The sequence below is a fragment of the Pristiophorus japonicus genome, chromosome 12 (genome assembly GCF_044704955.1).
Source record: "Pristiophorus japonicus isolate sPriJap1 chromosome 12, sPriJap1.hap1, whole genome shotgun sequence".
Lineage (NCBI taxonomy): Eukaryota > Metazoa > Chordata > Chondrichthyes > Pristiophoridae > Pristiophorus > Pristiophorus japonicus.
Genome location: NC_091988.1, coordinates 52673167 through 52697406, shown reverse-complemented (window position 1 = coordinate 52697406; position 24240 = coordinate 52673167). Strand labels below are relative to the sequence as shown.

The window sequence follows — 24240 nt, the reverse complement described above, 5'->3', positions numbered from 1 at the left end:
AAATGTCCCTTCTTATTAGTGTTTCACAAGACTCATTGTGAGAGAGGAAGAGAATGTTACGACTTGTTAAGACAATCTGGCTCAGACTAGTTTCAGGTTGCTGAGATGAGGGAGGGAAGTAAGAAGCTCGTAATATCCATGTTTGACAGGAGATTAAGTTCCAGTTTTACCTGTGGTTTGCTGACATCCTGCAGAGTTTACTATAAATAAGTTGAATGAACTAAACTACTTCACAACTGTGATAAAGTGCTGTGAGAACAAATAAAAACACAGTTCACAGGTGAAGCAGAAAAAATTGCAAGAAAGGAAATGGACACATTTACCAGCAATCTGAAATGCAACATTTAAAAAAATATGTAATGAATTACATCTCAACACAGTAAGTAAACCATTTCCAAATTTTTCAAAAGATTCACTGTTAATACTCCATATGGTGCTGCAGTGTTGAATCAATCTGCTCCTCATCATTGCATACCACAAAGCCAATGCACTATGATAAATGGTGAAAACCTGCACAACCACCAACTTCTCCCAGCACTTCTTCCTCATTTCACACACTTGGCTTTACATTCATTATCTTCCCATTCTCATTCCATCTTGCTTCTTCCCCACCACTCAATGCATAAACCCCATAAATCTACACTTAATATTTCAAAACGCACTCACTAACTCTCTCCTTATTTCTGTAGGACAAGACAATGCATCATTTTTGTCTCTTTTTGTTTTCTTCTAGGTCCTTCTCCGCAGCAGGAGGCTCCTAAACAGGAAGACACCTTGGAGGAAGATAATTCTCCTGAGGATGCAACGTCATGTGCTCCATCCATCCCTGCAATCAACTCAGACATTAGCCGCGATTTCGGCAAACTGCGCGAGTTGGGGGTGGCCAGGGTCTTTGGCAAGGTTCCGGTCTGCTCCTGGCTGCAGCCTGCTCTCTCCAAGTAATTTTGCAATGATGGGGCTTGTTAAGCCTGCCCAGCAAGGTTCCCAGCCAATTAAAAGGAAGTGAGTCTGATGATGTCATTTGATGATGGGCCATCAGCCGGCTTCTTTAAAGGGACCATGGCCAAATTGATTTTGACAGTTGTGCTATCAGCATTCTACAGCATTAAGGTGCTGCAAACACTGACAAATACTGCACATAGGTGCAGGACTGCACCCATGCTCTCCCATGTCTCCCTCCATATACTAATTAGCAATCTTGTTGTGCGAGGCTCCTTGGGGAAGAGTGACCATAATATGGTAGAATTCTTTATTAAGATGGAGAGTGACACAGTTAATTCAGAGGCGAGGGTCCTGAACTTAAGGAAAGGTAACTTCGATGGTTGGAGATGTGAATTGGCTAGAATAGACTGGCGAATGATAGGTAAAGGATTGACGGTGGATAGACAATGGCAGACATTTAAAGATCACATGGATGAACTTCAACAATTGTACATCTCTGAAGTAAAATTAAAACGGGGAAGGTGGCTCAACCGTGGCTAACAAGGGAATTTAGGGATAGTGTTAAATCCAAGGAAGAGGCACATAAATTGGCCAGAAAAAGCAGCAAGCCTGAGGACTGGGAGAAATTTAGAATTCAGCAGAGGAGGACAAAGGGTTTAATTAGGAGGGGGGAAATAGAGTATGAGAGGAAGCTTGCCGGGAACATAAAAACTGACTGCAAAAGCTTCTATAGATATGTGAAGAGAAAAAGATTAGTGAAGACAAATGTGGTCCCTTGCAGTCAGAATCAGGTGAATTTATAATGGGGAACAAAGAAATGGCAGACCAATTGAACAAATACTTTGGTTCTGTCTTCATGAAGGAAGACACAAATAACCTTCCGGAAATACTAGGGGACTGAGGGTCTAGCGAGAGGGAGCAACTGAAGGAAATCCTTATTAGTCAGGAAATTGTGTTAGGGAAATTGATGGGATTGAAGGCCGATAAATTCCTAGGGCCTGATAGGCTGCTTAAGGAAGTACTTAAGGAAGTGGCTCTCGAAATAGTGGATGCATTGATGATCATTTTCCAACAGTCTATCGACTCTGGATCAATTCCTATGGACTGGAGGGTAGCTAATGTAACACCACTTTTTAAAAAAGGAGGGAGAGAGAAAACGGGGAATTATAGACCAGTTAGCCGGACATCGGTAATGAGGAAGTTGTTGGAATCAATTATTAAAGATGAAATAGCCGCGCATTTGGAAAGCAGTGACAGGATCAGTCCAAGTCAGCATGGTTTTATGAAAGGGAAATCATGCTTGACAAATCTTCTAGAATTTTTTGAGGATGTAACTAGTAGAGTGGACAAGGGAGAACCAGTGGATGTGGTGTATTTGGACTTTCAAAAGGCTTTTGACAAGGTCCCACACAAGAGATTGGTGTGAAAAATTAAAGCACATGGTATTGGGGTTAATGTATTGACATGGATAGAGAACTGGTTGGCAGACGGGAAGCAGAGAGTCGGGATAAACGGGTCCTTTTCAGAATGGCAGGCAGTGACTAGTGATGTGCCGCAGGGCTCAGTGCTGGGACCCCAGCTATTTACAATATACATCAATGATTTAGATGAAGGAATTGAGTGTAATATCTCCAAGTTTGCAGATGACACGAAGCTGGATGGCGGTGTGGGCTGTGAGGAGGATGCTAAGAGGCTGCAAGGTGACTTGCACAGGTTAGGTGAGTGGGCAAATGCATGCAGATGCAGTATAATGTGGATAAATGTGAGGTTACCCACTTTGGTGGCAAAAACAGGAAGGCAGAATATTATCTGAATGGTGACAGATTAGGAAAAGGGGAGATGCAATGAGATCTGGGTGTCATGGTACATCAGTCATTGAAAGTTGGCATGCAGGTGCAGCAGGCGGTGAAGAAGGCAAATGGTATGTTGGCCTTCATAGCTAGGGGATGAGAGTATAGGAGCAGGGAGGTCTTACTGCAGGTGTACAAGGCCTTGGTGAGGTCTCACCTAGAATATTGTGTTCAGTTTTGGTCTCCTAATCTGAGGAAGGACGTTCTTGCTATTGAGAGAGTGCAGCGAAGGTTCATCAGACTGATTCCTGGGATGGCAGGACAGACACATGAGGAGAGACTGGATCGACTGGGCCTGTATTCACTGGAGTTTAGAAGAATGAGAGGGGATCTCATATAAACATATAAAATTCTGATGGGACTGGACAGGTTAGATGCAGGAAGAATGTTTCCGATGTTGGGGAAGTCCAGAACCAGGAGTCACAGTCTAAGGATAAGGGGTAAGCCATTTAGGACCGAGATGAGGAGAAACTTCTTCATTCAGAGAGTTGTTAACCTGTGGAATTCTCTATCGCAGAGAGTTCTTGACGCCAGTTCGTTAGATATATTCAAGAAGGAGTTAGATATGGCCCTTACGGCTAAAGGGATCAAGGGGTATGGAGAGAAAGCAGGAAAGGGGTACTGAAATGAATGATCAGCCATGATCTTATTGAATGGTGGTACAGACTCGAAGGGCCGAATGGCCTACTCCTGCACCTATTTTCTATATTTCTAAAGGAGGGAGTCACAGCACGTAGAGAGATTCTCTTCCCTTTTAATGGGCAGAACAGACCTTCCCAGGAGACCAATGTAGTCTGTTTGCACATTGCACAGGAGAGCATAAGCAGGGATGTCGTCAGGAGGACCTGATTGCAGTGGCACAAACCTTTCAATGATCTCCGTAGAACACAAAACTTTACTGCAAAGCCACACTCAACCTCATCCTGCTGTGCCACTCATCACATCCCCATCACTCTGCCTTCCCTACCCTACTCCTGCACATCCTTACTCACACCAACTTACTTTGCACCTCCACCCATCCCTCTCTCTCTACATTATCACTTCCCAATCTCACTAGGCACCCCTCACACTCACTTTCATTCTCGTCAACTAACAACACACAAGGGTAAGCATTTGGGTCTTTTAGCCAATGTTCATGTAAAGTTTCTGTTAATGTTTTATCAAACATTGAAATCTTTATTTTCAACACTTTGCCTTCTTGGACAGATTTGTGTGCACCTTTGGAAGTGGCTTTATAAGTTGCAGTGAATGATGAGACATAACAGTACCCCCACAATGGTGATGAGTGTGAAAGGAATGGCTTGGGCACTGCAGGAATGCTTTATGGTGCTGGTGTGGGGTGGTGACAACCTGGTGCATTACCTGGTACAGCCAGGGTGTATAGTGTCAAATGAAGTAAATCTGGCCATGATGAGGCTATGCCCTGTGCAGCATCAGGTGATTGTGGAGGAGGTTGGTGTTGTTGTTGGTGCTGCTGGTGTGCCTGGTGATGTTGGTGGTTGAGGCTGATCATGGTGGGATTCTGAGGACCAAGGTGAGATTTTTTCAAGGGCACCGATGCTGATGGAATAGATGGCAGCTGAAGTTGAGATGACAGAAGTGACCTGTCAATGGAGAGAGAAGTTGCTCCAAGGAAGTCACAGTGAATAGAAAATACGGCAAACACTTCCAACCTGCATAAAGCTCAAAAGTATATTCCAAATCCTGAAGGCTCCATCTTCTAAGATTGGAAAGTGAACCGCTGTGAAATGGTGGCTTTTATACCACTTTTGCAGCTTTCAACTATTCAGAAGAATGCATACTCACTGAAAACCCGACCTACTTACTTGCCATTATCCCCGAGCGCTGTGATCCTCGTCAAAAATCTGGAAAACTGGTAATACTAGATCAGTATGTTGAGAAACAAACTAGGGAACAGGCTATTTTAGATCTGGTATTATGCAATGAGAAATAGTTAATTAATAACCTTGTAGTAAAGGGGCCTTTAGGGAAGAGTGACCATTATAAGATAGAATTTTACATTAAGTTTGAAAGTGATTTAGTTAAATCTGAAACTAGGGTCTTATATCTAAACAATACAAACTACGTAGGTATGAGGGGTGAGTTGGTTAAAGTAGATTAGGAAACTACATTAAAATGTATGATGGTAGACAAGCAATGGCTAGCATTTAAAGAATTAATACATCATTTACAACAAATATACATTCCTTTAAGGCACAAAAACCCCACAGGAAAGGTTTTCCAACCGTGGCTAACAAGAGAAGTTAAAGATAGCATTAGATCAAAGGAAGAGGCTTAGGGCTGAATTTTCGCTACCATTCTGTGCTGTTTTTTTGGCCTACGCTATTTTTTTTGGAGCAGACTAAAATCTGCAAGTTTCGCCAAAGTTTCTGCGCCATCCTAAAGTAAATATGGACAGTTTTTTAGTTTCACTTCAATGTGTCCCTCGTTACCCTGGCAACCTGTTTTTCGGCTCAGACCTTAAGCTCCACCCACAGAGCTTAAGGACAATCTGCGCTGCTCCAAAATGAACGTTTATTCCGGCGAAACCTGGAACTTTTCTTTTTGGCGCAGTCGGAGTCGGCCACTAAAAAATCAGACGTGCCTCTACAACTACGCCAAAAATAGGCCAAGTGGTAAATTGGCACTTATAATATCACCAAAAAAAGTATAGAAACACAGAATCGTAGAAAAATTACGACACAGAAGGAGGCCATTCGGCCCATCATGTCCGTGCCAGTCGAAAAAGAGCTACCCAGCCTAATCCCACCTTCCAGCATTAGGTCCGTAGCCCTCTAGATTACGGCTCTTTAAGTGCACATCCACGTACTTTAAAAATGTGATTAGGGTTTCTGGCTCTCCCACCCTTTCAGGCAGTGAGTTCCAGACCCCACCACCCTCTGGGTGAAGACATTTTTCCTCATCTCCCCTCTAATCCTTCTACCAACTACTTTAAATCTATGCCCCCTGGTTATTGACTCCTCTTTTCAGGAAAATAGGTCCTTCCTATCCATTCTATCTTGGCTCCTCCTAATTTTATACACCTCAATTAAATCTCCCCTCAGCCTCCTCTGTTCCAAGGATAACAACCCCAGCCTATGCAATCTTTCCTCATAGCTAAAGTTTTCCAGTCCTGGCAACATCCTCGTAAATCTCCACTGCACCCTTTCTAGTGCAATCACATCCTTCCTGTAATATGGTGACCAGAACTGCACAAGCTGTGGGCTAACTGGTGTTGTATACAATTCTAGCATAACTTGTCTGCTCTTGTATTCTATGCCTCGGCCAATAAAGGAAAGCATTACTACCTTATCGACCTATAAGGATCTATGGACATGTACGCCAAGGTCCCTCTGTTCCTCCACATCTCTCAGTATCCTCCCATTTATTGTGTATTCCCTTGCCTGGTTAGCCCTCCCCAAATGCATTACCTCACACTTTTCCGGATTGAATTTCATTTGCCACTTTTCTGCCCAACTAACCAGTTCATCGATATCTTCCTGCAATCTAGAGCATTCTTCCTCACTGTCAACCACACGGTCAATGTTTGTAACATCTGCAAATTTCTTTATCATGCCCCCTACATTTAAGTCTAAATCATTAATATATACTACAAAAAGTAAGGGACCGAGTACTGAGCCCTGTGGAACCTCACTGGAAACAGTCTTCCAGTCGCAAAAGCTCCCCTCAACCATTACCCTTTGCTTCCTGCCACTGAGCCAATTTTGGATCCAATTTGCCACTCTCCCTTGGATCCAGTGGCTTTTACTTTTTTGATCAGTCTGCCATGTGGGACTTTGTTAAAAGCCTTGCTAAAATCCATGCAAACTACATCAAAGGCACTGCCCTCATCGACCCTCCTTGTTATGTCCTCAAAGAACTCAATCAAGTTCGTCAGACATGACCTTCTCTTAACAAATCCATGCTGACTGTCCTTGATCAATCTGTGTCTTTCTAAATTAAGGTTTATACTGTTCCTCAGAATTGATTCCAGTAATTTGCCCACCACTGAGGTTAAACTAACTGGCCTGTAATTGCTTGGGTTATCCCTTCCTCCCTTTTTAAACAATGGTATAACGTTACCAGTTCTCCAAGGATTGGGAAATGATAGTCAGAGCGTCCGCAATTTCCTCCCTTGCTTCTTTTAATAGCCTCGGATATATTTCCACCAGGACCTGGCGATTTATCTACTTTCGAGGATGCTAAACCCCTTACTACTTCCTCTCTTACTATGTTTATAGATAGTGCAGGAAAGTGGAGTTGAGGTAGAAGATCAGCCATGATCTTACTGAATGGTAGAGCAGGCTCAAAAGGCCAAATGGCCTATTCCTACTCCTATTTCTTATGTTCTTAAGTAGAGGGTAAAATTGTCTTTAATTGGCTTTTAACTAGCTCTTAATGATGTAAATTTCCCCCCCTGCCGCTTGGTGGCGGGTCTGTTCAATGCTGAGACCCGACCCCTGGGAGACTAGTGTGGAGGTGGGTTGACAGCGGGCTCCCGACCAACTGTCAATCATTTCCATTTTGACAGCTGACCCGCCTCCAAATCCGCCCTTTCAGCGTTGGTAAAATTCCAGCCTTTGGCACACCACTTTCCCGATGCGTCTTCCTGTCAGGCAAAGTTTTGCATCGGAAGCAATAATTCATAACATTTTCCCCATTAAGGTTTTGATATGGTGACTAGAATTAGAATGCAGTGCACCAGCACATTATAAAACCCCACCACAGTCTCTATAGAGTTGTATTTTACTCCTGTATATATGACACAATGCTCTATTTGTTTTTTTTTCAATTGCTTCTAAATTATTATTATACATGTCCCTCTTCCTTCCAGTAATGAATTCAAGACTCATTAAACCCCCTACTCTAACTGCCACTGGAATTCAATCTCCACCTCCTCCATCAACAGCACACTGTGGCTGCAGCATGTACGATTTACAGGCCACCACACTTTAAAAAAATCCATGCACAGGCATCTTCCACCCTTGAGGATGTAGTTCAGGTCCTTCATTAAAACACCTGTGAACTTATCCTTTTTTGGCGTGGAAGCAAGTCATCCTCGTTTTGAGGGACCGCCTATGACTAACTGAGACTGCAGCAATTCACCAAAGTTATTTCAATGGCCCTTGTGCCCCTCCCCATCCCACACCATCCTGACTTGGGCCTATCTTACTATTCCGTCATTGTCACTGGATCAATGGGCCCAAGTTTCCACATGATTCGCGCCTGATTTTTAGGAGCAACTGGTGGAGAACGGACTATTTTAGAAATCGCAATTCTCCACATTTTTTTTTCTGCAGTTCTAGTTAGGTAAACAGTTCTAGTTTAGAACAGAATTTTTTCTTTAAAAGGGGGCGTGTCCGGCCACTGACGCCTGATTTGAAAGTTTCCACAGTGAAAATGTACTCCAAACTAAAGTAGAATGGCGCCAGTGAAGATTTTTGTAGAACTGAAAAAACCTATTCTACACATTAAAAAATCAGGCGCAGGTTACAAATTAGGCGTCCAGAACGAGGTGGGGGGGAAGGGAACTCATTAAATTCGACAATAAATCCTTATTTATACTTCTACAAATATTATACAAATAAATCCAACCTGAATAAACATTTATAAGCCAAGAAAAGATTAAATAAACCATCTTCCTACCTGTGTGAAAGTGCTTCAGCCAGGGAGAATTCTGCAGCTATTCGTGCCGCTGAGCAAGAGAGGGAGGGAGAGGGAGAGGGAGAGAGAGGGAGGGAAGAGAGCGGGGGGGGGGGGGGGTCGGGGAACAGGAGCGGGGGGGAAGCGGGTGTCGGGTCAGGGCGGGGAGGTGGGGGGAGCGGGTGTCGGGTCAGGGCGGGGAGCGGGTCGGGGGGGGGGGAGCGGGCCTCGGGTCGGGGCGGGGAGCGGGTCTTGGGGCGGTGGGGGGGGGTGGAGTGCGGGTCTCGGGTCTCGGTCGGGGTGGAGGGGAGCGGGTCTCGGGTGTCGGGTCGGGGGGGTGAGAGCGGGTGTCGGGTCGGGGGGGGGGTGGGAGCGGGTCTCGGGTGTTGGGGGGGGGGGGGAGCGGGTGTCGAGTAGGGTCCGGTCGGCGGAGAGGAGCGAGTGTCGGGTCTGGTCGGGCGGGGAGCAGGAGCTGACCGTGGGAGGAGCCTCATTCACGCAGCCCCAGTGAGGCCATTCGGCCAGGGCTAGGGGCTGCGTGCTTCAGGCCCCTCCCACACAGTTTGGCGCCTGGAGCCATTGCACTTGCGTGCCGACTGTAGCGCGCATGTGCAGAGGTCCCGGCACTGTTTTCAGCGCAGGGACCTGGCTCCACAGCTCGTGCCGGCTGCGCCGAGTGCCACAGGACCTGTAAGTCGGTGGAGAATACCGAGGATTTTATTAGGCGCCGTTTTAGGCGTGAAAAACGGGCGCCCAGCTCGGAGGGGCGCCCGTTTTTTTTCTTGTGGAAACTTGGGCCCTATATCTTGGAATTCCCTAGATAACACCATTGTGAGAGCACCATCACAGGTTGGTGCAGGGAGAATGTTTCCTCTGGCTGAGGAGTCTAGAACCAGGGTCACAGTCTCAGAATAAGGAGTCGGCCATTTAGGACTGAGATGAGGAGAAACGTCTTCACTCAGAGGGTGGTGAATCTCTGGAATTCTCTACCCCAGAGGGCTGTGGAGGCTCAGTCCTTGAGTATATTCAAGACAGAGATTGACAGATTTTTGGATATTAAGGGAATCAAGGTATATGGGGATAGAGCAGGAAAATGGAGTTGAGGTATAACATCAGCCATGATATCATTGAATGGTGGAGCAGGCTCGAGGGGATGAATAGCCTTCTCCTGCTCCTAACTCTTATGTTCTTATGTTATCACCACATGGACTGCAGTGTTTCAAAGAGAAGTCCCACCACCGTGATCCCAGGGCAACTAGGCCAATAAATGCAGTCTGCCAACATAGCTCACATCTGAGAACAAATTAAAAACAAACTCTTTGATTCCAAGACCTAAACATTTTGGAACTCCTCACTTCTTTTAGTCTTCTGTTCTGCCTACAATCTTTAACCATGACATTACCTAATCATTACTTTTTAATTTACTTTACCTTATCTCCTGCTCTTTGCAAGCTTAGTGGTCCTCTACACTTGGAGCCTTGGCCCTTCATCTAGAGTTCTGAATTTTTTTTTTTAAAGAAGATTTTTAAAATGAGGAATTGTGAGACGGTTGGATGCAGGATTCTGACTCATGCTGCGAGTTCCTGACTGCAGCTGTGCCAATAAGGATGTACTGAGCTCAGACCAGGGAATTTCCTGTCAGCTCGGGAGTGGAACTGGCAGAGTGCTGGGAGCAGTACAACTGCAGGCCTGTTGTTATGGCCTAGGACAGGACAGCATAAGGAGTGCTGGAATGGGTACACTTTAATTGTTTCCTCCTCTCCAGCTTCTTGTGGTAGTTCTGTGGCCTACCACTCTTTTATATAAAATAGGACACCTCTGTGGCCGCCATAGCATCAGAAAGCTGCATTTTTGTTGGACCTGAGAGGTACCATCAGGTGCCTGCCTCACCTGCAAATTGTCCTTGAGGTGGAATGAGGGCGGGGTGGAGGGCTGTGTTGAAATGGGAAAAGCAACGCTCAGTGGTCCACCATCTCAGATATCCATCTGAACCCTACATTTTCAGGGCCCCAATTTAAACATAAAGGAACGTTTACTCAAAGATGTAAAAAGAAACAACTTAAAAAGTGCAGCTATAGTAACAGTACTAAACTTTTGACCCACATTTTGAAAAGCTACCAAGAGGAGTATGTGGTATCGAGGGGCCATGCTCTGTTCTTTGTTTGCCCCCAATGGAGGTTTACTAAGCAATAGTGAGAACTATATTCTCATGTGACAGCCTCTTCAGTCTATGGGTTTGAGTTTGGGTTTGTGCTATCTTTCTGCTTTATAATCTGTCAACGCCTGCCATATATTCTGAAAGCAGTCTTTCTGCTGAACTCATGGTGTGCATGAACCTGCATTTAAAACTCATCACACATTTGCTGTTTGAACAAGAATTTCAGCCCAATCTATTTCACACACCGTCACCACAAGCTGCATGTGATTACAGGAGAATCGCAACATCAGAGTCCTTTACAACCATCAGAGAATTGTGATTAACATCCAAAAGCTTTGCTCTGTCTGTTTCTGTTTCTGACGAAGGGTTGTACGGCTCTTTGTCGGCCGGCGCAGACACGATGGGCTGAAATGGCCTCCTTCTGCGCTGTAAATTTCTGTGTTTCTGTGTTTCTGTGTTAAACTGTGAGTGTTTCTGAAATGAGGTGGTGCTGTCGGCTTGAAGTGATAACGCCCCTTGACTGCGAAGGAGCTGGATTATAGCTGGAAACGGGAGGGAGAACAGCCAGTTGTCGTGGTGCACATTGGTACCAACGACATAGGTAAAAAAAAAGGGATAAGGTCCTACGAGACGAATTTAAGGAGCTAGGAGTTAAATTAAAAAGTAGGACCTCAAAAGTAGTAATCTCGGGATTGCTACCAGTGCCACGTGCTAGTCAGAGTAGGAATCGCAGGATAGCACAGATGAATACGTGGCTTGAGCAGTGGTGCAGCAAGGAGGGATTCAAATTCGTGGGGCATTGGAACTGGTTCTAGGGGAGGTGGGACCAGTACAAACCGGACGGTCTGCACTTGGGCAGGAACGGAACCAATGTCCTAGGGGGAGTATTTGCTAGTGCTGTTGGTGAGGAGTTAAACTAATATGGCAGGGGGATGGGAACCAATACAGGGAGACAGAGGGAAACAAAAAGGAGACAAAAACAAAAGACAGAAAAGAGATGAGTAAAAGTGGAGGGCAGAGAAACCAAAGGCAAGAAACAAAAAGGGCCACTGAATATAAAAGGGCTGCAGGAGGGGTAAAAACTAAAAATCATGGTTTAAAAACGAGGATGAAAACACTATACCTAAATGCACGCAGCATTAGAAATAAAGTAAATGAGTTGACGGCACAAATCATTACAAATGGGTATGATTTGGTGGCCATTACAGAGACATGGTTGCAAGGTGGCCAGGACTGGGAATTAAACGTACAGGGGTATCTGACGATTCGGAAAGATAGGCAGGAAGGGAAGGGAGGTGGGGTAGCTCTGTTAATAAGGGATGATATCAGGGCAGTTGTGAGGGATGATATTGGCTCCAATGAACAAAATGTTGAATCATTGTGGGTGGAGATTAGAGATAGTAAGGGGAAAAAGTCACTGGTCGGCGTAGTTTATAGGCCCCCAAATAATAACTTCATGGTGGGGCGGGCAATAATCAAGGGAATAATGGAGGCATGTGAAAAAGGAACGGCAGTAGTTATGGGGGATTTTAACCTACATATCGATTGGTCAAATCAAATCGCAGGGGGTAGCCTGGAGGAGGAATTCATAGAATGCATACGGGATTGTTTCTTAGAACAGTATGTAACAGAGCCTACAAGGGAGCAAGCCATTTTGGATCTGGTCCTGTGTAACGAGACAGGAAAAATAAACGATCTCCTCGTAAAAGATCCTCTCGGAATGAGTGATCACAATATGGTTGAATTTGTAATACAGATTGAGGATGAGGAAGTTGTGTCAGAAACGAGAGTACTATCCTTAAACAAAGGGGACTACAGTGGGATGAGGGCAGAGTTGGCTAAAGTAGACTGGAAACAAGGACTAAACGGTGGCACAATTGAGGAACAGTGGAGGACTTTTAAGGAGCTCTTTCATAATGCGCAACAAAAATATATTCCAGTGAAAAAGAAGGGCGGCAAGAGAAGAGATAACCAGCCGTGGATAAGCAAGGAAATAAAAGAAAGTATCAAATCAAAGACCAATGTGTATAAGGTAGCCAAGGTTAGTGGGAAACTAGAGGATTGGGAAGATTTTAAGCAACAGCAAAAAATGACTAAAAAAGCAATAAAGAAAGGGAAGATAGATTACGAAGGTAAACTTGCGCAAAACAAAAACAGATAGTAAAAGCTTTTACAGATGTATAAAACGGAAAAGAGTGACTAAAGTAAATGTTGGTCCCTCAGAAGATGAAAAGGGGGATTTAATAATGGGAAATGTGGAAATGGCTGAGACCTTAAACAATTATTTTGCTTCCGTCTTCACAGTGGAAGACACAAAAACCATGCCAAAAATTGCTGGTCATAGGAATGTGGGAAGGGAAGACCTTGAGATGATCACTATCACTAGGGAGGTAGTGCTGGACAGACTAACGGGATTGAAGGTAGACAAGTCCCCTGGTCCTGATGAAATGTATCCCAGGGTATTAAAAGAGATGGCGGAAGTTATAGCAGATGCATTCGTTATAATCTACCAAAATTCTCTGGACTCTGGGGAGGTACTAGCGGATTGGAGAGCAGCTAATGTAACGCCTCTGTTTAAAAGAGGGGGCAGGCAAAAGGCAGGTAACTATAGGCCGGTTAGTTTAACATCTGTAGTGGGGAAAATGCTTGAAACTATCATTAAGGAAGAAATAGTGGGACATCTGGATAGGAATAGTGCAATCAAGCAGACGCAGCATGGATTCATGAAAGGGAAATCATGTTTAACTAACTTACTGGAATTCTTTGAGGATATAACGAGCATGGTGGATAGAGGTGTACCGATGGATGTGGTGTATTTAGATTTCCAAAAGGCATTCGATAAGGTGCCACACAAAAGGTTACTGCAGAAGATAAAGGTACGCGGAGTCAGTGGAAATGTATTAGCATGGATAGAGAATTGGCTGGCGAACAGAAAGCAGAGAGTCGGGATAAATGGGTCCTTTTCCGGTTGGAAATCAGTGGTTAGTGGTGTGCCACAGGGATCAGTGCTGGGACCACAACTGTTTACAATATACATAGATGACCTAGAGGAGGGGACAGAGTGTAGTGTAACAAAATTTTCAGATGAGACTAAGATTAGTGGGAAAGCGGGTTGTGTAGAGGACTCAGAGAGACTACAAGGAGATTTGGATAGGTTAAGCGAATGGGCTAAGGTTTGGCAGATGGAATACAATGTCGGAAAATGTGAGGTCATCCACCTTGGGAAAAAAAACAGTAAAAGGGAATATTATTTGAATGGGGAGAAATTACAACATGCTGTGGTGCAGAGGGACCTGGGGGTCCTTGTGCATGAAACTCTTTTGAGTTAACCTGCAAAACATAAAACATGTATCCGTGCCACCCGACCTGGATGACACACACAAGACATTTACAAGGCCCTTTTTTTTTGTTTTTTTTGGGGGTTTTTTTGTGGGTTTTTTTTTGGGCACTAAAATCAAATTTTCCTTTTTCCAGTGCCCCCTATAAAAGGAGAGGGGGACACTAAAAGCACCGGCAATTAAAACAAATTAAACTTTAAAACGTAAAATCAAATTAAAATTTGGTTGCCGGGCGTGATGATGCACTCCAGTCCCTCCGGTGCCCACCTCTCGCGGAAGGCCGCGAGCATACCGGTGGACACCGCGTGCTCCATCTCCAAGGACACCCTGGACCGGATGTAAGAGCGGAAGAGAGGCAGGCAGTCAGGTTGAACGACCCCCTCGACCGCCCGCTGCCTGGACCGGCTGATGGCACCCTTGGCCGTGCCCAGGAGCAGTCCTACGAGGAGGCCTTCGGACCTACCCGCTCCCCTCCGCACAGGGTGCCCAAAGATCAGGAGAGTGGGACTGAAGTGCAGCCAGAATTTCAGGAGCAGCCCCTTCAAATAATAAAACAGGGGCTGCAACCTTGTGCATTCCATAAAAACATGGAACACAGACTCTTCCAGACCGCAGAAATTGCAGGTCCTTGTGCATGAAACTCTTTTGAGTAATCCGATAGCCTCAGCCTCCGAGTCGCCGGATAACAGGCGCGCGCCACCGCGCCCGGCTCCTTGTGCATGAATCCCAAAAGATTAGTTTGCAGGTGCAGCAGGTAATCAGGAAGGCAAATGGAATGTTGGCCTTCATTGCGAAAGGGATGGAGTACAAAAGCAGGGAGGTGTTGCTGCAACTGTATAAGGTATTGGTAAGGCCGCACCTGGAGTACTGCGTGCAGTTTTGGTCACCTTACTTAAGGAAGGATATACTAGCTTTGGAAGGGGTACAGAGACGATTCACTAGGCTAATTCGAGAAATGAGGGGGTTAACTTATGATGATAGATTGAGTAGACTGGGTCTTTACTCCTTGGAGTTCAGAAGGATGAGGGGTGATCTTATAGAAACATTTAAAATCATGAAAGGGATAGACAAGATAGAGGCAGAGAGGTTGTTTCCATTGGTGGGGGAGACTAGAACTAGGGGGCACAGCCTCAAAATATGGAGGAGCCAATTTAAAACCGAGTTGAGAAAGAATTTCTTCTCCCGGAGGGTTGTGAATCTGTGGAATTCTCTGCCCAAGGAAGCAGTTGAGGCTGGCTCATTGAATGTTTTCAAGTCAAAGATAGATAGATAGATTTTTAAGCAATAAGGGAATTAAGGGTTACGGGGAGAGGGCGGGTAAGTGGAGCTGAGTCCACGACCAGATCAGCCATGATCTTATTGAATGGCGGAGCAGGCTCGAGGGGCTAGATGGCCTACTCCTGTTCCTAATTCTTATGTTCTTATAAGCATAGCTCATGTTCTGTAAACATAGCTCATGCTGGCAACCACAACTCTACCGGAAAGTGATGGAGATATGCCCGTTAATGTCACTACTCCTCTTTTACTCTGAGACTTCACACTGTTAAACAGACATCGTACTCACCGTTGATCTAGGAGCAACAACCTGATGTAATCTACTTGTATTTCTTTGGTGCCTTTAACATAGTAAAATGCATCAAGGCACCTCACAGGAGCATTACCAGACAAAATTTGACACCGAGTCACACACACAGATATTCAGACAGGAGAACAAAAGTTTCGCCAAAGAGATAGGTTTGAAGGAGCATCTTGAAAGAAGAGAGAGCTGGAGAGGTTTAGGGAGAGAATTCTAGAGCTTACGGCCTTGGCAGCTGAAGGCACGGCCGTCAATGGTGGAACGATGAAAATTGGGGTTGCGCAAGAGGCCAGAATTGGAGGTGCGCAGTGCTGAGTGTGGAGTGAAATTACTGTCAATCATGGAACATCCTTAAAAGTACATAATAGGCTGAGTGACCTATAATCCCTCTATGATATGAAAGATCAAAAGGTTAGATGTTTTGAGTTTCAAGAAAATTAGACTTCCCTCCCAGGGCCCCTGGAGACCCATCACTGCAACCTGCCAGACACATTAGGCTCATTATTTTCAGTTTTTAAATATATATCTTTTATACAGATAAATTAAAAATCTCTGGATTTAGCTACAGTCAGATTTTATTGATTTAATCCTGAGAACTACTAAATTTGCCAACATGCATAATTTCAAAAAAAATCTCACTTTTTTGATTCTCAAGAGATTTGGTTGTGTGTGTCTCTTTCAACTGCACATGCTGATAGTGTCCAATATGGCTGCAGCATTTTCTTTCATCTTCTCTGTGGTATACTAGCTAAAAAATATAAAAAAGATTATATCATTTAAGTAGAATTAGAAAGAAGCATTTAAAAAATAAACTAATTTTAAAAAGGAATAAAAGTGAGAAAAATGTTTTGTGATATTGAATATTCCTCTTAGTTTTCATTTGGGTGTAATTTTTAAAAAGAACATAAGAACATAAGAAAGAGGAGCAGGAGTAGGCCATTTGGCCCCTCGAGCCTGCTCAATAAGATCATGGCTGATCTGATCTTGACCTCAACTCCACTTTCCTGCCTGTTCCCCATCACCCTGGACTCCCTTATCATTCAAAAATATTTTTATCACCACCTTAATTATGTTCAATGACCCAGCCTCGACAGCTCTCTCTGGGGTAGAGAATTCCAAAGATTCATAACCCTCTGAGAGAAGAAATTCCTCCTCATCTCTGTTTTAAATGGGTGACCCCTTATTCTGAAACCATGTCCCCTAGATTCCCTCATGAGGGGAAACATCCTCTCTGCATCTACCCCGTCAAGCCCCCTCAGAATCTTATACGTTTCAATACGATCACCTCTCATTCTTCTAAATTCCAATGAGTATAGGCCCAAGCTGCTCAACCTTTCTTCATAAAATGAAAAATGAAATAAAAACTGAATATTGCTGGGAAATTTAAACTAAAATAAAAACTGGAAATGAGGCACATAACTGATACAGCCAGGGTGAGTTTCCTCAGTCCCATTGATGCCGGTTTGTCACTCCAGTCTGTCAGCTGCAGTGCCATCAATTCTTTGTTGTGTTAATAGAAAGTGCAGTTCACATTGGTGGAATGTCTTAAATGGGAAATCATTATCCACACTGACTCGCTGACTGACTAAACATGAGTTCCCTGCTAGCCAATGGGTGGTGGTCTAGGTATGTTAGTCTGTGGCTGAGCTAGTCTGTCCCCTCCCAGAAGGAACAAAAAAAAGGAAACACCAAAGTCAATATCATGAAAAGAAAGAAACATTACCTGTGTTCAGAAATGGCCCAGAATGTTTATTCATAGGGTAACTGGTACAAATGTTGACTAGAAGATATGCCCCTCAATCATTGATCTCAACAGATCCTCAATCAGTTTCATCTTGTGTGTTGAATCCAGGAGAAGGTTTGTCTGCAGGTACTGTTTGACTAACAGGGATTGAACGTGTCAGTTTTGATGTCTCTAGTAATCTTGTGTGATATCGTGTTACAATGTTTCCTATACTGTTACACCATATGTTACACGAAGGTTGTAAACCCTCCGGGATTGTCTTGGAGTTTAAGGAATTGAAGATGAATCTTCGGGACATTGCTGTTTTTTAAATTATCTCTCGGTTTTTAGTTTCGCTCTTTCTTACCTCATAACAAAAACTGCCCTTTTCCACCACCGTAACATTGCCCGTCTCCACCCCTCCCTCAGCTCTTCTGCTGCTGAAACCCTCATTCATGCCTTTGTTACCTCTAGACTTGACTACTCCAACTAACTCCTGGCTGGACTCCCACATTCTACACTACGTAAACCTGAGGTCATCCAAAACTCAGCAGCCCGTGTCCTAACTCGCACCAAGTCACGATCACCCATCACCCCTGTGCTTTCTGACCTACATTGGCTCCCGGTTAACCAATGCCTCAATTTCAAAATTCTCATCCTCGTTTACAAATTCCTCCATGGACTTGCCCCTTCCTATCTCTGTAATCTTTTTCAGCCTCACAACCCCACAAGATGTCTGTGCCTCTCAAATTCTACCCTCTTGAACATCTCTCATTATAACTGCCTTCAACTGTTTGGGTCCTAAGTTCTGGAATTCTCTCCCTAAACCTCTCTGCCTCTCGAACTTTCTTTCCTCCTTTAAGATGCTCCTTAAAACCTACCTCTTTGACCAAGCTTTTAGTCATCTGCCTTAATTTCTTCTTTTGTGGCTCGGTGTCAAATTTATCTGATTTGCCTTGCAACACTGCTGTGAAGCACCTTGGGATGTTTTACTACGTTAAAGGCATTGTATAAATAAAAGTTTTTTTTTTCTATTATTGCTGTTGTCTATTATTTTCAGTCTTTGTCTTATTTTTAAATTGTGTTTTCATTCTCTTTCCCTGTCTTTCAATCTCAGTCTTTCATTATCCCATTGCCATTTCCCACCTTGTGCAGACTACATACAATTATTACCACGTGGAAAATGACAGTCTAGACATTAAGGTAACTTTTAACAGCATTAATACAAGTTTACAAATTCTATTGTATGTTTCACTAGTGGACGAACGACACTAATTGAGCTAATTGTTTGGGAGAAAATTCAATGAACGCAAATCATACTACATAGAATCTACTTTTAATTTAAAGTTACTTAATTCAAATTGCCTGATAATTTAAACATTTGTAACTAAATTGCCAGTTTGAAGTATTATTTATGCCTCTTAATTTAAATTATTGGATAATGTTATTCCTAGTGAAAAAACAACTTTGAATTACCAGTGTTAGACTGTATTTCAATTAATTACATTGCACAGTCCACAAGTGCTGAAGTCATACTTGGGCCAGATCCTAACCAATACAGCTCAAGTCATCTTTTTAAATTCTGATACAATTACAATATTAGCATGCATAGTATCATGCATGAATACGATCATTTTCTTTACCATATTGTGTTGTAGTATGGGCAAATTACTCTGAATTCACATCCTAGAAATGGATGCATGTACAATTGCAATGTGGAGGAAATCATTTTCCTGTTGCAACTGGTAAATTCCAAGCCATCCTCACTGTCAATATATTAAATACACCCACAGGATAAAAGAGGCTCACATGTGACATAACACTGCAGAAATTGTAACACGTTCACCTAATATTATATGCAAATCATAGCTTAATGTTCCCTTTAAAGCAATGCATATACCAATTTACCTATCTTTAGATCATATACTCCTGTATCTATTGTCCCTCGCTCTTGACCCCTCAACTACTGGACAGAAAACATGATCCTGATCCTGAAAACATGTGCCAGGAAACTACCCATGGGCATTGAGACGTCTACAAAGCCTCGATAAACTTCAAAGTTTGAGCCAATCTCAAGTATACAAAATTTTCTTTTAAGGAGTTAGTATAATGTAGGCCATTTTCTCTAACTTGAGGTCATCCAAAACTCTGCTGACCGTGTCCTAACAATTACCCTTGTACTCGCTGACCTACATTGGTTCCCAGTTGAGCAATATCTTGATTTTAAAATTCTCATTCTTGTTTTCAAAAATACCTCCATGGCCTCGCCCCTCCCTGTCTCCGTAATCTCCTCCAATCCTTAATTCTGGCCTCTTGAGCATTCCTGATTTTAATCGCTCAACCATTGGTGGCCATGCCTTCAGTTAACAAGGCCCTATGCTCTGGAATTCCCACCCTAAACCTCTCTACTTCTCTTTCCTCCTTTAAGAAGCTCCTTAAAAACCTACTTCATCTGATCTAATACCTCCTTATGTGGCTCAATGTCAAATGTTGTTTTATAACACTCCTGTGAAGTGCCTTGGAGCTTTTTACTATGTTAAAGGTGCTATATAAATATACGTTATTGTTGTCTTAACAAGTGTATGCATTTTGGAGTCAGAAGGTTGCCTGTTCTTTTTTTGTTATTAAAGTATTTCTAAATTGTGTGTGACCTGTAGATATTGTTTAACTCTCAACCTGTATTTGTCTGGTATATAATAAATGATGCTTTTCTTTCAAAGCCATGGTTCATGTTGGAGTTTCTTATTAGGATAAATAACCCATTTAATTAAATTTACAATTTTAATTGTGCGGAGATGAAATTTAATTTCCCCAAATTAAAGAAAATAAACATCACACGTGCATTTTGTTCCAACTTAGGGAGTGTGGGATTGGCATTTATTGAAACTGAGCGGCTTGCTAGGACACTTCAAAAGGCCTACCACGTTGGTGGGGGACTGGATAGGCCAGACCAGGAAAGGACAGCAGAGTTCCATTTGTGAGGACATTAGTAAACCAATTGGGTTTTTACAATAATCCGACAGCTTCAAGTCACTTTTACTGGTACCAGCATTTTCTTTCTTTCTCTTATGCAATAGATTGAATTTTGGAAGCATTTATTATGTGCAAATTATGGCCCAAGCCATTTTTTGTATTTTTGGCATTGGAAGAAAAGATTTTTGTATAAAAGGGCATTTTTACATTTGAGGGATTGTCTGACCAGAATAAACTGTATAGCCTCTGAAAATATGCTTATCTTTACCCTTTGACTTTCTGCTGTTTACTTCCACCAACATACAATATCACATTAATTAGTAAAAATACTTGCATTTATATAGTGCTTTTCACGACCACCAAACGCCCAAAACCACATTACAGCCAATGAAGTACTTTTTAATGTGTAGTCACCGTTGTAATATAGGAAATGCACCTGGCAAAGTCCCACTAACAACAATGTGATAATGACCAGATAATCTGTTTTTGTTATGTTGATTGAGTGATAAATATTGGCCAGGACACCACTGATAACTCCCCTGCTCTTCTTCGAAATAGTGCCATGGGATCTTTTACGTCCACCTAAGAGGGCAGATGGGGCCTCAGTTTAAAGTCTCATCAGAAAGGCAGATTAGTATTAGGAACATTGGTCAAGTTAAAAAAAACACCGGACGTCTCAAAGCGCTTTACAGCCAATGAAGTACTTTCGGAGTGTAGTCACTGTTGTAATGTGGGAAAGCCTTATTTTCAGTCGTTAAAGTGGTAAATGTGAATAATGTTAGCTAACACCAGGGTTCTTAAATCATCACTACACTTAAGTTAAGGTAATGTAACTGGGAATTTGCAGCATTGCCCACTAATGCCACCATCATATAACTATGTGAAATGCCTAAACGCACTTGTAATTGTTACTGACCCTTTTTGATAAGCATTAACTGAGTGCAACTGATGTTTCTCTCTCTCAAACACACTTAGTGGGTGGTTTATTTATGCAAGCTCTCCCACACAGCAGACTATTATTGTCTCTCAAATATGAGGGGCCGCCTATGATGTGTGTGTTTCTCCCCTTCCCTTCCCTTCTCCTCGATGGTACTCACTTCCTGACGATATGTGCTGTCAATGTCGCGCTGACTGGTCCCTTCTCTCAGTCAGAAACCTTCTGCTTGTGATTCAGTGCAGTTGCTCGGGCTTCTCTCGCGGTGCTGCAGTTTCCCCCCTGCACTACGCAGACGCAGAAGCCGTCTGTTTACGGTTGCCAGGGGAACCGTTGCACGACGTCAGCCGCCATCTTTGTTCGGGCCTCAGCCTGTGAGAAATACCTGGGGATCATTGTCACTCATTCTCCAATTCATTGTTTACGTCAACTGCGTACGTATGTTTACCTTTAACCTTTCTTTTTCACATTTTTATTTGATGACCTATAGAATGCAAATAATGTTTTTTTTGCACAATAAGTTTTTAAGAATCTAATTGTACACAACCAACAATGCAAGCTCTTAACATAGGGTGACTAACCACATTTTCTCAACCGAAAGAAGGGTGGGAGCACAGCAAAGTAGCTTGGACGGAAATTGTAGGTTGCTCAGCGCAGCAATTTTTTTTAGCAGCCTATATTTTTAAACAGTTAAAATACTTGCATTTATATCGCACCTTTTATGACCACCGGACGTCTCAAAGCGCGTTATAGCCAATAAAGAACTTTTTGAAGTGTAGTCACTGTTGTAATCTGGGAAATGCGGCAGCTCTCACAAACAGCAATGTGATAATGACCAGGTAATGTTTTTTTTTGTTACATTGATCGAGGGATAAATATTGGCCAGGACACCGGGGATAACTTTCACGCTCTTCTTCAAAATAGTGCCACAGGATCTTTTACGTCCACCTGAGAGGGCAGAAAGGGCTTCAGCCAAAAGTCAACAGTGCAGCACTCCCTCAGTACTGCGTAGGAGTGTCAGTCTAGATTCTTGTGCTCAAATCTTTAGAGTAGGCCTTGAACCCACAACCTCTGACTCAGAGGCGAGGGTGCTACCAACTGAGCCATTGGCTGACGATAAGTTGCACATAGAAAGATAGAAAATAGGTGCAGGAGTAGGCCATTCGGCCCTTCGAGCCCGCACCACCATTCAATATGATCATGGCTGATCATGCAACTTCAGTACCCCATTCCTGCTTTCTTTCCATACCCCTTGATCCATTTAGCCATAAGGGCCACATTAAACTCCCTTTTGAATATATCTAACGAACTGACCTCAACAATTTTCTGTGGTAGAGAATTCCACAGGTTCACAATTCTCTGAGAGAAGATATGCATTACAAATGCAAAACAAATGTGTATATAATTATTACAGATGTGACTCACACTATTGAAGAGCATTCAGACACTGTTTATAAATAATACAATAACACTGTTCAGTCAATTCACCTGGAACTGTGATAATATACAATAGTATGATATGTATATATTCCATTGAATATGGCTCTAGTCTATTCGGGGGCATTGTTGCCCAGGGACACAGTACCTCATCTGGGGACTGTCCCCAGAAAACGGGGATGTATGGTCACCCTATCTTAACACCTCACAGATTTATCGTGTTGCCACCTCTGGCAACCACCATTTATGCATATAAACCTCACTTACATTAAATTATAACTCGCATTTTAAATGGAATGATGATTCATTCATAAATAACTGGCAAGTTCATAGCAAACAGATCTCACAATTGCAGTATCTGCTCCCTCCTTCTCCAATTCCAGCCAAGGCAATATTATTCTTACAAACAAAAAAGTAAAAAATGTGCAGATGCTGGAATCTGAAACAAAAATAGAAAATTCTGGAAACACATGCAGTAGGTCAGTCACCATCTGTGAAGAGGACAAGTGAATGTTTGAGGTGTGGACTCTTCATGGGAACTGTATACATAGCCTTGTATTATGATTATGGCCATCACATAAGGCAAATATCCACAAACAGGGATACACTGTGGATGCAACTGGCCTACATAATAAAACAGTGAAATATTATTGGTTTCGCTATTGCCAGGATACAGTAGTGACAGCAAACAAGGATGGTGACACAAAGCAAGGTGAGTAGGTTGGCCAGTGCTGCTATTCACTGGCTAGATTCCCGCAAACAAATTAAAAAATTGAGATCCATAACCCTGTTATTAAACAGGGAAACAATGCAAATTACATAGATACCTTCCTGCGTCTGTGTGCATCTGCATGTAGTCCACGGATAACTGATTGGTGTAATATAGCATATTGTCACTCAGCATTGTAACCAAATGTAAAGATAAATCCAGGGAGGAAATTGGGAGAATGTATTTGATGCAGCGAGGTATTATGATCTGGAATGCACTATCTGAAAAGGTGGTGGAAGCAAATGCAATTGTATCTTTGAAAGGGGAATTGGATAAATGCATGAAAAAGGGAAATTTGCAAGACTCTGAGCAGGGGAGTGGGACAAATTGGATAGCTCTTTCGAAGAGCCGGCACAGGCACAATGGGCCGAATAGCCTCCTTCTGTGCTGTATGATTCCATCATTAAAGAAAGATTGCTCTACCTTATAACTTCTCTCAAACATATTAAAACATGGCTCATCCAATAAATTGTTTTGTTTAGTAATTAACTGGGCTGCAGCTATTTTCCACGTCAAGATCCCTGAAACATCAATGCAATTAATCAGTTTTTGGTGGTATTGCTTGAGCAAGGAATTTTGACAAGGCACTGGATTGCACCCTCTTTACTAAAATGCAATGAGATCTTTAATATGTACCTGAACCATTGACACAGATAGCTGGGGACAATGCAGCACTCTCACGAGTGCACTGGAGTGCCAATTTCGATCATGAGCTCAGATTTTAGGAATGATGCTTTAACCCACATGTATAAGCATGATGTTCAGAGTTATTGGATGATTTAATATACTTTTTTCTTGTCAATTTATTCCAATTTTGCAAAGCATCAAACTCCTCCACTAGCCTATTACTAAATACACTGTGTGTTACTGACTCAGACTATAATTTTCTACTTTCCA

At 43.0% G+C, this 24240-nt stretch overlaps 2 protein-coding genes across 3 annotated transcripts in view; one reads left to right on the top strand and one right to left on the bottom strand.

Annotated features, from left to right (window-relative positions):
- The window catches only part of ttll3 (tubulin tyrosine ligase-like family, member 3), a 114041-nt gene extending 92630 nt beyond the window's left edge, over positions 1-21411 (bottom strand). Inside the window, exons 1-3 of one of the 2 annotated variants that reach the window (XM_070895459.1) lie at positions 21301-21411; positions 17231-17388; positions 16147-16255 (exon numbers count right to left, since the gene is read on the bottom strand). The gene's annotated coding sequence lies outside the window, so the exon portion shown is untranslated. The remainder of the gene's footprint in view (positions 1-16146; positions 16256-17230; positions 17389-21300) is intronic. The other variant, XM_070895460.1, reaches the window with a different exon arrangement.
- A 98-nt stretch (positions 21412-21509) lies between these two features.
- The window catches only part of tada3l (transcriptional adaptor 3 (NGG1 homolog, yeast)-like), a 40045-nt gene continuing 37314 nt past the window's right edge, over positions 21510-24240 (top strand). The window contains exon 1 of the mRNA XM_070895467.1: positions 21510-21571. The gene's annotated coding sequence lies outside the window, so the exon portion shown is untranslated. The remainder of the gene's footprint in view (positions 21572-24240) is intronic.